This window comes from Bos taurus, chromosome 29 (genome assembly GCF_002263795.3).
Source record: "Bos taurus isolate L1 Dominette 01449 registration number 42190680 breed Hereford chromosome 29, ARS-UCD2.0, whole genome shotgun sequence".
Lineage (NCBI taxonomy): Eukaryota > Metazoa > Chordata > Mammalia > Artiodactyla > Bovidae > Bos > Bos taurus.
The window spans coordinates 32229763-32245016 of record NC_037356.1 but is presented as its reverse complement, the minus strand read 5'-3'; the positions used below and the strand labels follow the sequence as shown (position 1 = coordinate 32245016).

The window sequence follows — 15254 nt, the reverse complement described above, 5'->3', positions numbered from 1 at the left end:
GAAACTACGGTGGGTGATGATGGCCAAGGGACAGTCAGATCAGCCTGAGCTGTGACCACAGAGGAGTCATGGAGCAGAAGCTTTGAAGGGCTCCTCCCCGACCCGGCAGCATCTAGCCTTCGTGCGTGTGTTTGTCTGGGACACTCAGCCGCAGCACACTGGTTCCAGTACAGTTCCATAAACAGATCCCTCATAATTAGCCCTGGCGGCTCAACACCTCTGCTGTATCCTGCCCACTTACCCGCCACGCCTCCTCTTGTTGGATCCGGTTCTAAGTAAACTGTGTTCTTTGAGAGCCATTGCATACAGATGAGTTGGCAGCTGGTCTGAGCTGACCCACAGACTCATAAAAACCAACAGGGCCCTGGGCCCCTTCACCCGTGCCATCCAAACTCTTGGGACCAAAGGTGCAAGGACTCACTCACATCAAGGACCTGGCTGCTCTCTCGGGGACCAAGGAACTGAGCTTTTGTCTCTGCATTCATGCTGGCAATCCATGAGGTAAGCGGAGAAATGCCATATTGCCCTTTTGGGGAAAGAAGAAGTTAATTCTGGTGGAAATTTAGTCTTCATTTCCCCATTTCAGATCTAGACAGGACTGTTCTCTGTTCCCAGATTATAATGGTGTGATTTTAACTCCCTCACTTGATGCTGTGGGTCTTCTGTTTGCAAATGAATGATGAGCCATGAGCTCCGTCCTGGCCGCCCTTCGTGGTTCCACAGCCCTGAGTGTCATGCCTAGCTTCACTGCCTCCTCATGGTGGTGGAGACCTGCATGGACTTGTGTCCCTGACAGCGTTAGCCCCTGCAAGAGCAGACCTCTCTCTGCCTTTGCTGTCATTTTGGCAGAGGGTAAGGTGCTAGTCCTGGAGGAGGGCATGGCAACCCCCGGGCAGACCTCTCTCTGCCTTTGCTGTCATTTTGGCAGAGGGTAAGGTGCTAGTCCTGGAGGAGGGCATGGCAACCCCCTCCAGTATTCTTGCCTGGAGAAGCCCAAGGACAGCAGAGCCTGGCAGGTTACAGTCCATAGGACTGCAAAGAGTCGGACACGACTGAAGTGCCTTAGCACGCATGCACACAAAGGTGCTAGCGAGGTCCACTGTGCAAGAGGCTGAAGCCTTGTTTGAGTGGAACATGTTAGTATTAATAAGACGCTTGGCTTACCTGCACCCAAATGCCTTTCCTTCATTTGATGAAATGTTGCTTGATTCCAAGTTAAGTCATCTGGGATCCTCCAGGTTTGTTCAGCGTCAGCCGTATGGGTGCTCTGACAGTGCACGACACCTGTTCCCTGTGCTCTGCTTTCTACGAGCCTGAGAACAAGCAGATCTGCAGTCCCCTTCTCCAAACAACCATGTTGTACAGATGCTGTGCATAGCGGCTCCAAAAATATTTGTCTTTAGCAATTGGTAAGGTTTAGGAAGAACGTGTTTGCTTTTTACTGTAGCTGGGCATGCAAATGGAGCCAGGCACGGTGACGGGAAGCGTGCTGTTTTTGACAAGGACTTAACTTAGTCCACTGCCTGATGCCCTTCAGTCGTGGGCTTAGCTTGTCTTGCCTTACTCTGGCCTGTTTTTTGAAAATGTATTCTCACTAAGTTAGCTTCAGTTTTTCCAAACACGGTGGGGGGCGGGGGAAGGGTGCTTTGTGAAGTAATGAACCATTAGGAAAGAAAATTTATTTTAATATGTAAGGCACGAAGATGCTTCCTGTCCCCTTCCCTATCCCTCAGTAAGGAGGACCTCAAGTCAGGTCAGGTGTGGGCTGAATCTGCAGGTCAGCACAGGGGGCGGATGACTTGTAAATGGTTCTCTGAGCTTTGATGCTGTTGGTGGCATTTTTTCTGTATGTGTTTTTTTTTTTTAATACATAAGATGCTGTAATTGCCAAGAAATGCTCTGCAGAGCTGAGAGTCAGGATTTCTCATGCATGTCTTCTTTCCTTTTCCCAGCAATTCATTTTTTTCTGTGCCAGGTTACAAATCTACCCTGGACCTTTTCACAGCTCAGTGATTTCCCAAGGAATCAGCTTTGATCACATGCTTTGCCTCTTACTTGTCCCGTGGTTTCCATGGCGTGAATGCTTCTTAATTTTTCCTCTTTGAGTTCTCCCTGGGATTGCTTATAGGGCCTGAGTTTGACCCAAATCCTACTCCTCTTGGTTCTAAAATTCAAGATGCTCATCCTATTTTCTTCTCTTCATTATTGCCCTCTTCATTACTATTAGTCTTAGACATACGGGTATTTTTTCCTCATTTGCCTTTCAACAAGCTTAGAATGAGCACCCATTGTGTTCTGGGAGCTCTGCGAAGTCCTGGGTATTATTGAATAGCCCTTGTTCTCATGGCAGTTACTGTTCAGGGCTTGGGTACATGGAGATAGACTGTTAAACTTGAGTGGGGCAAGTGCCCAATGTAGTCATGATATAATCACTGCCTGTGTGGAAGGGTAGTCCTCAACTCCCTAGGTGGGCAGGATGGGACTGGTGGGGGCGAGAGGAAGGACATTCCTGAATACGAGGTAGTATTTACAAAAACACAGAGGCATGAGAAAATGTGACATCTTCAGGGGATGTGGGGCTACTGTGGCTGGAGTGGGTGGACAGGGAGGGGAGAAGAAAGACGAGGCTGCAGGGCGAGCGCCCGTGATGAGGGACCTTGTGTATGATACCCACGAGAGCAGCACAGTCTTGAAGGCAGTGGGAAGCCATGTAAGGTCATATTTACAACTTAGAAAAGCTGCTTTGTGTGCAAAGTGCCAGGTGAGTTGGGCTGGGATAAGACAATTTCTGGGAAACCAGTTGGGAAATTACTAAAAGGCAGAATGCACAAGATTTGGGGCACGCTGGCTGCGAGGATGAAGTATAGCCCTGAACATGGGAACCTGAGGGTTAGCTGGTCTCATTCTGGAAATTTCCCCAAAGTCCAAATGATGAGCAAACTTTGAGTAGAAAAAAGCATTTTCTCTATACTTACCCTCAAGCCACATGGCCTCTTGAACCCAGAGAAATAAGTTAACAGGCTTGGACCTCATGGGAGGTGGGCACTGTGTAGGCTAGGGGGCTGGCCTTTCAGGGACCCCCACCTCAGAAGTGAAATCCCTGGTCATTTGTTTTCCTCCATCACCAAAATGAGCAACTGCCTGTCTGCCGAGAAAGCACGTCTTCAGCAAAGTGAGCCTGTGTTTCCTTCTCCTTGCCCCGAGTGCCCAGCCCTAGACAGGGCATTGCTCTAGGTCTCTGCTGAGCCCCGCTGTCAACCCTTAGGAGGCAGGGCAGAAAATGTGTCCCTCCCAACTGTGGAGCAAACAGCTGAGACAATATTAGAAATAATAACAGAATCACTGAGCATTAGAGGCCTCTGTGAAGGTTCTAAAAAGATTACTCTATGCACCATTAATTGCTGCAAAGCATTCCCCACTCACACTGAGCAGATGCTGAGATGTCTTCCATGTGGGTTTTTCTATGCATGCATGTATACTAAGCCGCTTCAGTCATGTCCACCTCTGTGTGACCCTATGGACTGTGACCCGCCAGGCTCCTCTGTCCATGGGATTTCCCAGGCAAGAATACTGGAGTGGGTTGCCATGCCCTCCTCCAAGGGATCTTGCTGACCCAGGGATCAAATCCATGTCTCTTATGTCTCCTGCTTTGGGAGTCAGGTTTTTTAACCACTAGCACCACCTGGGAAGCCCTATTCCTATGAGTCAGTCTATTTTCAGGCCCATTTTGCAGGGAAGTATTGGCTTCCCTGGTAGTTCAGCTGGCAAAGAATCTGCCTGCAATGCAGGAGACCCCGGGTCGATTCCTGGGTCAGGAAGATCCCCTAGAGAAGGGATAGGCTACCTATTCCAGTATTCATGGGCTTCCCTGGTGGCTCAGATGGTAAAGAATCTGCCTGCAATGCGGGAGACCTGGATTCAATCCCTGGGTTGGGAAAATCCTCTGGAGAAGGGCATGGCAACCTACTCCAGTATTCTTGCTTGGGGGATCCCCATGGGCAGAGGTGCCTGGTGGGCCCCAGTCCATGGGGTCTCAAAGAGCTGGACACAACTAAGTGACTAAGCACACAGCACAGCAAAATGATGGAGAGAAAGGGAGGGTAAGTGAAGTCAGAATTCCTGAGTTTCTTTCCAACGGGCTACAGGGAACAGAATGACACTGATAAGATGATTATCCCTTGCTGGGGTCAGTGGAGGCACTGACATCTCAGGCATGGTCACTCACTCTGGGCCCTCCTGGCCATGATGGGGAGAGGACAGCATCTGAGTCCGTGTGACCCCCATCCTATCACAGCATCTGAGATGCTCAGGGCTGGTCCCACAGGCAGTGAGTCCGTCTGACCCCAAGATCCACCAAACGTCCCTCCCCCTTCCACTCAACAGGCGGGTGACAGGCTGTGGACTACTGAGATCTCACAGCTCAAAATACCTGGAGGAAACAGCACACTGGACTTTAAGTGTGGACGCACTCATGTCAGAGTAGCCACCTTCAGGGGCCCCTAGGACTCCTTTTCCTGGAGATGAAGTAACTCCTGGGGTCCCCACAAGGACTCACAGTGTTTCAGCTTAGTTTCTGTGAGGCCTGAGAAGAAGACTGTGCCAGAATATACTTTGTGTTGCAAGTTCAAGCCCAGTTGAGTGAATTTCTTCGCATAGAAATGAAAGTTTGTTCAATAGTTAACTGAGGATAGTTGACTACGTTAATCAGTTGTAATGGCTCTATTTGCCAGCATCACTTTCCTCCACATCAGCTCAGCCTTTTCAGAGGTGGAGGTGATGCTCAGCCTGATAAAGGCGTTAAGGAAGAGCTCCAAGGGACCCTCCATCTACCTTCATCTCAAGGCCAATAAGGTCATTAAAATTACATAGGTTGAGAAGACAGAGTACCAGGCAGTGATGACTTAGTCTAAAGCCAAAAGTAAAGAGAAAGAACCAGGGACCTCCTGGGTGATCCAGTAGTTAAGGATCTACCTTCCAGTGCAGGTGATGTGGGTTTGATCCCTGGTTGGGGAACATGCCAAGGGACAACTAAGCCTGCGAGCCACAAGAGAGTCAGTACCAGGAAAAAAAAAAAAAAATCTAAAAAAAGAGAGAAAAGGATCAGATCTTCCCAGTCTACTCTATCTCCTGGATTATGTATGATTCACGAGTAATTCTAGCTCTGCTCCAGACAGCAAAAGTGATTTGGCTTGATCAGGTATTAATAGTTCATAATCTTCATGAATAAACAGGGAGCATATGTGGGAACTGGAAAAAAAAAATGGAATAAAAGCTGCTGCTACTGCTGATAAATTGCTTCAGTCGTGTCCGACTCCGTGAGACCCCATAGACGGCAGCCAACCAGGCTCCCCCGTCCCTGGGATTCTCCAGGCAAGAACACTGGAGTGGGTTGCCATTTCCTTCTCCAGTGCATGAAAGTGAAAAGCGAAAGTGAAGTCGCTCAGTTATCTCCAACTCTTAGCGACCCCATGGACCCATCAGGCTCCGCCATCCATGGGATTTTCCAGGCAAGAGTACTGGAGTGGGTTGCCATTGCAAAAGCAAATACCTTCAAAAAAAAAAAAAGATGAAGGAAAAATTCATGGGAGACATGTAGGAGGTAGACCTAGAAAAGTTAACAAGAAACAAAACATAACCCAAGGTCATGGGGCTCAGAGAATTCTATTCCCTGCTGCATATGGAGGGTCCTAAGCCATCCTTGCTGGCTCTGTGATGAAAGATGTTCAGAGAATTCTCCCCATCATTGCCGATGCCTTGTCAGAATCCATGAGCAGACAATGGGAGGGAGGTCCTCATCCCTAAAAGTCCCTGGTTCTGTCTGAAGAACACAAAGAAGCCAAGAATAATGCAGACAATGGGCAAATTCAAGACCAACGAGCATCTAAAGATGATCCTATCAAGGAATAGTTCCTTCTCAAAAACTCTAAAAGGATTTTGGCTGTTATATAAAACCCAACCAGTGCCATCCCATTAAAAAAAAAATCATGGGAGCTAAAATTTTTTTCTTTTGGCAGATTTTAATTTTGTAGTGGTGTGTAGTTGATTTACAATGTTTTTCGTTTTAGGTGTACAGCAAAGTAATTTACTTACACACATACACATTTTAAAGAGTCATCCTAAGGGTTCAAATGCTCCAGCTCACTCATGGTAGGAAAGAAGAAACTAAGGCCTAAAAGAGTCCAAGACTTTCTAGAACCCACAGGAAAAGCAGAAATCTGAATTTACCATGTAGGGCTTTAGATTGATGACTTCCTCCCTCAAGGTAACCTGTCATTTTTTTCCTAAATTGGTCTCCCTGTGTGTGGTCTGCTCTGGTGGCCGTGTGTCTGCCCAGGCTCTAAGCTGCAGTTACCCAGACTCCTAAACACTCACAGAGGCAGGTCACCCCTTAGGCTTTAATAGAACATTCGTTTTGAGTACTCTGAAATACAAACCAGAAATTTTCATATATTCAGAATTTTCCAATGTCCATCTGCGGCCCCTCTCTCTTTTCTAACTGCACAACCATCAGTGTTTCTTGGGTCAGGTTGGGAATTTCATCTATGGGGGGCAGGGCGGTATACCAATGTGCTACTGTATCCCTAGGGGCAGATTTAAATATGCAACACAACACCACTGAAAGCAACAGGCTAAACCATCTTTGCAGCTGGAACCAGCACCGCTCTCTCAGGTGACTACCCTCGGGGGAGACTCATGCTTTGCTGCCCTTGATTAAATTCTTGGGAGCTTTCTGGCTCTGTCCAGATCTGCCACGTGTCCTTGAGGGGCTTGACAGAGCTCGGAAAGTATGAAGAACTGTTGCTAGCTTCTCACAGGAAAAGAATTCTGTGCGGTGTGGCCTTTTGGAGTCCAAGTCACTGGTGAGATGCTGGGAGAGATAACAGTAATCCCAGTCTTGTGCTGGAAGGCATTCGACCAAGTCAGGGACCAGGGGATTCAGAGGCTGGCTGGGAAGGGTGGGACAGCTGATGAATCAAGCATGGAGTGGAGACAGTCAGAGATAAGTCACAGGAGTGGTCAGAGGATCACCTAGGAAGACCTCTGGGGAATTCCACCATGTGCCCGACTTTTCCAAAGTGTGAGCACCCTGTCCCTTCCTTGCAGAAATTTCAGGCTCCTGGGAGTTCAGACAGGAAAGAACAAGGGAAGCATGAGTGGGGGCACATTCTGTCTGAAGGGGCTGGGCTTTCCCCTCCCACCCAGTCTATTTCCTGGGCTGCCCCAGTGAGGTGGGGGTGAGGGGGTCAAGGAGAGAAGACTTATCCACTCTCCCAACTGCTCCATCCCTTTTGATGGAGTAGAGAGACATCTGATGTGAAGAGCTGACTCATAGAAAAGACCCTGATGCTGCAGGAGGAGAAGGGGGTGACAGAGGATGAGATGGTTGGATAGTATCAGCAATTCAATGGACCTGAGTCTGAGCAAAGTCTGGGAGATGGTGAAGGACAGGGAAGCCTGGTGTGGTGCAGTCCACAGGATTGCAAAGAGTCAGACACGACTGAGTGACTGAACAACAGCAAAAGAGGGTACCTCTGAGAGATTCTAACTCAGAGTGCTTACCTGCACCCATCTGAGCAACCCTTTGAGTCTAGGTTCTCACACTCCTTTGTCCTAGACCACTGGGAGTGAGAGCTGTGCGGACGCTCACCACTGTCAAGACAAGGACAAGATGAAGTCTCCTGGGGAAAGGGGCTGGCTGAGAAGTAGAAGTGTGTTGTAGGTTTGGATTTTATTTACCTTTTTATCGCACATGCCTTCCTCTGGCCTCTGAAGCTGTTTGTCGTTTTGGATTTTTACAGACAAAGATGCTTCTTTAAGGAACTTGTGAGTGGGAGTGTGGGGAGGGGAGGGAAAAGGGCCCAGGCCAGGCTTGTGCCCAGAGCGATGTGAGCAGAGAGATTCATCACTCGGCATGGAGTGGGCAAATTCCTTCCAAAGGATTTGAGTCTAGTGACAGTGAAGGGAAGCTGAGAAACAGGCTGTCATTTGAGAAGGTCGATGAGAGATGTGGGCTAAAATTGCTTTCTAACATGGAGAGGGCTGGTTTTCTCACACCTGCTGAAGGTTAGGTGACAGTAGATTCAAATCTCAGCCTGAGGATGTGGGTTAGGCATCAGGAAGAAGCTGGGTGTCCAGGTGCTGAGTGGTAGGGATGGGTTTCAGAAGGAAGTATTTCTTTACACAGACAGGAACTCACACCTGGCTCTCAGGGGAGGGGTTCGGGGGCAGAAGGCAGTCACGAGCCCCTCACTCTTGATCTCATGTTCTTGAACCAGGTAGGTGAGTCCTCCACAATCCCACTCTCTCTGGTGTTTTGAAGGTGCAGCTATCTGCTTCTAAGTTTAAGCCTGGACCAGGGAGGAACAGCCACTTCTGACCATCTCCCCTGGCTAAGTTTTTCTTCAAGCAGCCTGGGTCTACCCCATAAATGAGCCACCTCAAAGCTTCTTTCCTGTCCTAGAGCTCCCAGAGATGCTTTATCCCCTCACCAGCCCCTCACTGCCTTCTTACTGTTGCTGTTCAGTTGCTCAGTCGTGTCCTACTCTGCAACCTCATGCACTGCAGCAACCAGGCTCCCCATCCTTCACTACCTCCTGAAGTTAGTGTGCTCAAACTCATATCCATTGAGTCGGTGATGTCATCCAGCATCTCATCCTCTGTCGGCCCCTTCTCCTCCTGCCCTCAATCTTTCTCAGCATCAGGGTCTTTTCCAGTGAGGCTGCTCTTCGCATCATCTAGCTGTTACTCTTGTTCTATTCCAAAGGCTCTGGGGCACTTCTCCCCAGGGTGCCAGCCCTGCAGACCCCACCCTTGCCTGGACCGTCGTCCCCCTCCTCAGCTCTCTGGGGATGCTGTTCTGGGAAGCAGGCCTCTTTAATCTGCTTGTCCGCCTGCTTCACTCTGGACAGAGCTTGGGCGAGAGCTGACGGTGCAGTGGGTGCTGTCTTTGCCAGCTTAGCCCTGCGGATGAGGGGACTGCAGGGACACCAACAGCCAGACCACAGACAGGCTAATTTCCAAATGCAGACACTGTAAAGGCCATGCATATTTTGCTGGTGACTAGTGTCCAGATGCTGAACCATTTCCAGGCCCGGCTGTGTTGGGGGACGGAGAGAAGGCAAGCACACACAGAAAGATGCTAGTCTTGCCTCTGCGCTGTGGACACTCCCCAGTCCCCCACCCTGGAGTTCATGAGGATAACCCTGGGCAGTGGGGCTGTGGCAGGTGGGGTGGGGAGGGGCCCAGGCACATCTCCACGGGTCCTGTGTAACACGTGGTCCGATGGGCAATACCTTCACTGTTGCTCATATAGAACCTTCTAGAATCCCTGATGTACTACTAGCAAAGAGACTTCCTGATTTCTTTATGTTGCCTCTTCCTGCAAGTCACGTCTACATTGAAAAATTCTTCTGTTTCTTTGAAAAATTCTGCATTATTTTATTAAAATTTTTCATTGAAATATATACTTGATTTATAATGTTTTGTTAATTTCTGCAAAGTCTGTCAATTTCTGCAAAGTGATACAGTTACACACACATATATATGTGTGTGTGTGTGCTCAGTTACTCAGCTGTGTCTGACTATTTGGCACCTCATAGACTGTATCCCGCCAAGCTCCTTTGTCCATGGGATTTCCCAGGCAATATTACTGGAGTGAGTTGCCATTTCCTTCTTCAGGCAATCTTCCTGACAGAGGAGCCTGGCAGGCTACAGTCCATGGGGTCCCAAAGAGTCAGACACGACTTAGCAACTAAACAATAACAACATACATAAGAACATTTAAAAAGAAATATATATACATACATTTCTTTTTAAATATTCTTTTCCATTATAGTTTGTCATGGGATTTTGAATATAGTATACCATAGTATATTATACTATATATATATATATAGTATTATAGTATAATACTATATATATATATATATAAAACATATAGTATATATACTATATATAGTATGCTATACAGTAGGGCTTTGTTGTTTTTCCAGTCTATATACAATAGCTTACATCTGCTAATTTGATTGCTTTTATTTTCAATGGTCCATATGGAGAAGATTCTTCATTGGAAACCTGATGCACATCATATCACCCTTTCCATCAGAGCTCTTCTTGTGTCTAACTGAACCCTCTCTTAACTACGATTCTAACTCTTATACAGCTCATCACTCATCCACGTGGACTCTCCCAAACACTACATCATTTCATTGCTATAATGGCCCGGAAGGTAGGTGTGCTATGATTGTCATTTGACAAATGGGAAGACTGAAGCTGGGTTTGTGCCCATCCTGGAGTGGAGGTAGGCGAGGTCTCCTGGTTCTGCCTGAAATGTGTCCGAGCAAAACCCTGGGCTGGAACCAGCAGGTGAGGTCAGCACCCCCCAGCCTGGGGAGGACCTGCCCCCTCTCCTCTTGGCATTGCTACTACCCCCACCATCTTGGGCTTTCAGTGGCCTTCTACTCGCTGCTAATGTCAAGGTCACCCCTTGTTGCCGCAGCTTTCTCAGCCCTTATCTCCATCTATAATGACCCTGTTTATTTAGTTCTTTTTGTTATCTGTCCTGCACTCTCCACCTCCCTGAACACCAACCTTGTTGATGCTTTATCCCCACTCCCAGCCTGGAGCCGGGCATGTGATAGACTCTCAGTAGATTATTTATTGACCGAAGGAAAACAAGGAAGGAATAAGCAAAGGAAGAGCAATCGAGGAAGGAAAGAGAGAGGGAAACGGAGGGTCTGTCTCTCCCCAAGCTCTCCTGCCTCTCCTTCCTGACCTTAGATCAGAACTCACTCAATCTTCATGGAACTTCTGGTAGGAGGATCCAGGAAGGCTTGGGTTCCCATCTCAGCTCTGCCCACCTGAGCTGTTTAACCTCTCCACACATCAGTGTCCCCACCCCATAAAATAGGGACCATTATACCTATTTCATGGGGTCACTGTGAAGATCGAATGGACTGGTTTCTGCCAAGCCGCCACCGCAGGCTCTTACATGTGCAGACATGCAACAAGCATGTATTCTTTTCCCTCTGGGTTGGTTTCAACCTTCCCACCCCCATTCTGTAAAGCAAAGTCAAACCCTTCAGTGCGCCTCCAACCACATTAGAGAGGAGTGCTGCCTGGCTGGAATGGAGACCTTTCAGGGAATACACTGCCAGCTTTCCATCTGTGCCACAGAAAGTCACAGTGAAAGAGATGCATTTTAATAAGTTTCTTCTAATTATTAAGTCAGTGGACACATATCACAACAGAGAAAGCTACAGTGAGCTGAATGCACACTTTCTAGGTCTGTGAACTCTGGTTTCCTCTGTGGCTCATTGTTAAAGAATCCACCTGCAATGCAGAAGAGTCAGAAGACATGAGTTTGATCCCTGGGTTGGGAGGATCCCCTGGAGGAGGGCACGGCAACCCACTCCAGTATTCTTGCCAGGAGAACCCCATGGACAGATGAACCCGACAGTCTATGGTCCATGGGGTAGCAAAAAGTCAGATACGACTGAAATGACTGAGCCCAGGACAGCTCTGTGAACTTGGGGTGATAACTTGGCTTCTCTGATCTTTTTCTCCTCTACCTGGGGAAAGTTGTCAGAGTGAGGAGAGAGAGAGACAGCAGGCAATTTCTATAGCCAAAGCAAGAGTGATGGTGGTTTGGAGTATGGTGGGATTGGAGAAGATGGAGCCCAGAGAGCAGGGAGGTTCTGAATGTATTTTGTAGGAAGAGCAGAGAAGACTTGCCAATGGATTGACTGTGGGGATGAGAGACAGAGAAGAATCAAGGTTGAATGAAGTTTTCCTTGATAGTTGTGCCATTGACAGAGCTGAGGAAGGCACACATTCAACAAGATAAACATATAATAAGCTGTGCTGGTGCTAAGAAAGAAAAGGGGATTCTAGAGACATTCTTTGGGAAGTGGAATTTAGCCCAAGATGCCCAGTGGAGATGCACTCACATGCCCACCCGGGGGTCACAGGACTGACCCCCTGCTAAGAGTGTTCGGAAGAAGGACATGCCAGGCGTCAGTCACAGCCCTGCACCCCAGCTGCCTCTGCTTCTGGAAAGCTGGTCACGCTAACCTCAGAGGAAATTCAATTGGCCTGGCATAATTAGATCTTCGTGGTCTAATCTAATCTGATCGTTTTATGGGTAGTGTTTTTCTTTTTGATCTTCAGTCCTTTCCCCCCAGCTTTGTTATTTTTCCCAAGCAGCCAAATAAACAAAGTCTTCTCCCTTTGGGCTTCTTGTGTACAAAAATGCTCCTTACAGGCCCCCTTAAAGCAACCCAGAGCCCACTGCCTCCTCCTCCCAGAGATTCTGAGGGGAGAGACTTCTTGAAGAGCCAGGGAAGACAGGGCTAGCAGAGGCAGAAGAACACTTCCCACGGCTGGCATCTCCCCCAGGCAGCACACCCTCCCGCCCCTGCATCTCCTCTGCAGTTCAAGGGGCCCTTCCGAGTCCGTCCTTGGGTCTGGCAGGAGAGCCGGCCGCCTGCTCAAATTCAGACCTGGGAGTTCCAATTTTTCCCCAAATGCCAAGTCAATCTCTGGCCGTCTCTTCGAGGAGGCTCCTCATTTCTGCCAGGCACAGAAGGAAGCTGACCTCATTGAGGTTTCCACGTTCTGGATCCGCTATGGGGTGCTCTTACCCTGGGTCTCGTCTCAGCCTGAGAAACAGGCGTTCTTAACTCCACGTTCACGGAGAACACTCTGGTTCAGTGAAGCAAAGCCGTTTATCCTGTTCACAAGTGGAAGGAGTAGGCTTTAAATCAAGTCCACATCACCTTGTAGCCTGACCTTCACTACCACAGGGACACCTGTTCATCCCCATCTTTGCTTTGCCAACCCCACCTGCTGGCCTTCTGCAGTGATGCTCTCAGTCTCAGCATTCACGGCTTGGGCCCCACGACCCCACAGACCCACAGCCCGCCAGGTGCCGGGGAGCTGGCATTCTGGTCAGTGCTAAACCCCTGGTCCATCTCTGGGCAATTCCTAGTGGCAGTCCTTCTGGCTGATCCCGGGGGCAGTGCAGGGGAACCCCAGTGAGGGGGACCAGACCAGAACTAAAATGATGCATGAAAACCCATCGATGAAAAAGGGTATAGCTCTTGGCAGTGTCATGGACAGGAAGAGTAAACCAGAAAACAGAGGCTTTGGCTCTGCAATTCAGGGCTAGACAGAGGAGCAAGACAGAAAAAAAAAGAAAAGAAAGAGAGAAAGGAAGGAAGGAAGAAGCAAACATAGCTCACAGTAAGCCCCAGGGTCTGTATGACTCCTAAACTTCTCTTAGTGACTTTCTGTTCTGATTTTTTCCAGGTTTAATCGATTACCTTGGGAAATTCGCCCTGTAAAAATACAGGCAGTCGGCTCAGACGGGCATCCAGGCATCCAGGCATCGCAGAGCTAGAACTCAAGTCTGACTCCAGATCCGGTGTTTCAAGCTCAGAGAGTCGGGGACACCTGCCCGTGCTCTCCAGGTAGACTGGCCCCCCTTTTGGTTAGGAATTAGCATTCATCACAGGACAGGGGCTGTGCTTTAGTTTCTTTGTCCTCAAAACATCGTTTATTTATCATGGTCCAGGCTTGGTCCTGATGGTACGTCATCAAAGAGGTCATTGCGATCTGTAGAGAGAGAAATGGCCCGTGTTCAGGAAGCATATAGAGAAATCCCACCTGGGGCCTGAGAAAGGGGCCAACCGCCAGGTCTCCACAGTAGGCAGTTTTCTGTCTCTTCCTTGAGAGGCCCCCTGAATTTGGATTCCACGCAGCTCTCTCCATAGCTGTCACCAAGAAAGCAGCCAAGAACCCCACCCATGCTTCAGCCCCACTTCTCCACCCTCCTTCATGTGTGTGCGGGGCGGAGGGAAGGACTACTATGGGAATGTGGGGCCAGGAGGGGTTTCTATGGTCCCATGGGCTTCTGGCTAATCTGTGAGGTCACCGCGTCTCCAGAGAGGTCAATCTAAGTAAGAATTTTATAGGTCAGGTTACTGACTCCAGGAACAGAGCAAGGACTATGGGCAAGGAAAAAAGTTCCAGAAAACAATGAAGATTAAAAACGTACCAAGTGAAGGAGAGGGCGGGAGGGAATGGAGCTGAGTTCCTGTGAGTGTGAGAGAGAGGGTCAGGGAGTGGGGGCGGGGGTGGCCCACACTTGCAGCCTGACAAGTTCAAGGCCCCGTGCATCCCATCAGACAGCATGAGTCCGTGCGCCTTCCATGCTTTGAGGACAGCAGACCCGGCTCCCAAGCCAAGTCCTTGGCTGGACTTCCAGCCCTGAGCTGTGCGGCAGAGTGGACAGAGCTGACGGGCTTCAGACTGAACTGCCAGGTCAGGGGCATGGTGCGGGGAGCCCAGGTCAGGGTGGACGGTGGGGCGGTATCTCACTGTACCTAGGCTGCTCCAGTGGTCACCACTGGCCGGGGTGGCAGGGGCCGAGGATTTGTCCCACACATGCTGGGAGAGGCGCGGTCCCTCTTTTTGCCACCAGAGCCTGTGTTGAGGGGGAGGATCAGCAGAAGCATCTTTCTGTACCTCCAGGCTCTTGTGACCAAGGAAATATTTTGGGTGTGGTATCTCCAGAATCACCATGGCCACTTGCTATAGGAGGAAGGGGCCAAATTCAGCCAAGGACCCCATAAAGGCCCAGGGGGTGCTTTTGTCTGGTGCTGGAGGAGGGAGGAATAGGATTAAGAAATGGAGAGACGGGACGTGGATGGTGGACAGTTTCCTGAGTCCCCGCTGAGCAAGAGGTCCTTGACGTGGATTTTTCCTGTACAAATTCTATTGAAATAATACAATAGGATGTGATAGGATATGTTACGATACAATACAATACGATACGAATGCATGCGTGCTCAGTCGCTTCAGTTGTGTCTGACTCTTTGCAACCCTATGGACTGTAGCCCACCAGGGTCCTCTGTCCATGGGATTCTCCAGGCAAGAATACTGGAGTGGGTAGCCATGCCCTCCTCCAGGAGATCTTCCTGACCAAGGGATCAAACACATGTAAGATGTAAGATGTCTCTTACATCTCCTGTATTGGCAGGCAGGTTCTTTACCACCTTGGAAAGCTGAGCCATACAGTACAATACAATAATTCCCATACCATGCAATCCATCCCTCTAAAGGGTTTCTGGTATATTCACAAAGTTGGGCAACCATCACCACCAACAATATTAGAACTTTTTCATCACCTCAAAAAGGAACAGGGTACCCATTAGCAGTCACTCACCACTTCCCTTCACCAACCCTACTGAGAG

General features: G+C 49.0%; 1 protein-coding gene across 1 annotated transcript in view; it reads left to right on the top strand.

Moving 5' to 3' along the window:
* The first annotated feature begins 291 nt into the window (after positions 1-291).
* Positions 292-15254, top strand: part of KCNJ1 (potassium inwardly rectifying channel subfamily J member 1) — a 31837-nt gene continuing 16874 nt past the window's right edge. The window contains exons 1-2 of the mRNA NM_001192207.1: positions 292-501; positions 13309-13469. The gene's annotated coding sequence lies outside the window, so the exon portion shown is untranslated. The remainder of the gene's footprint in view (positions 502-13308; positions 13470-15254) is intronic.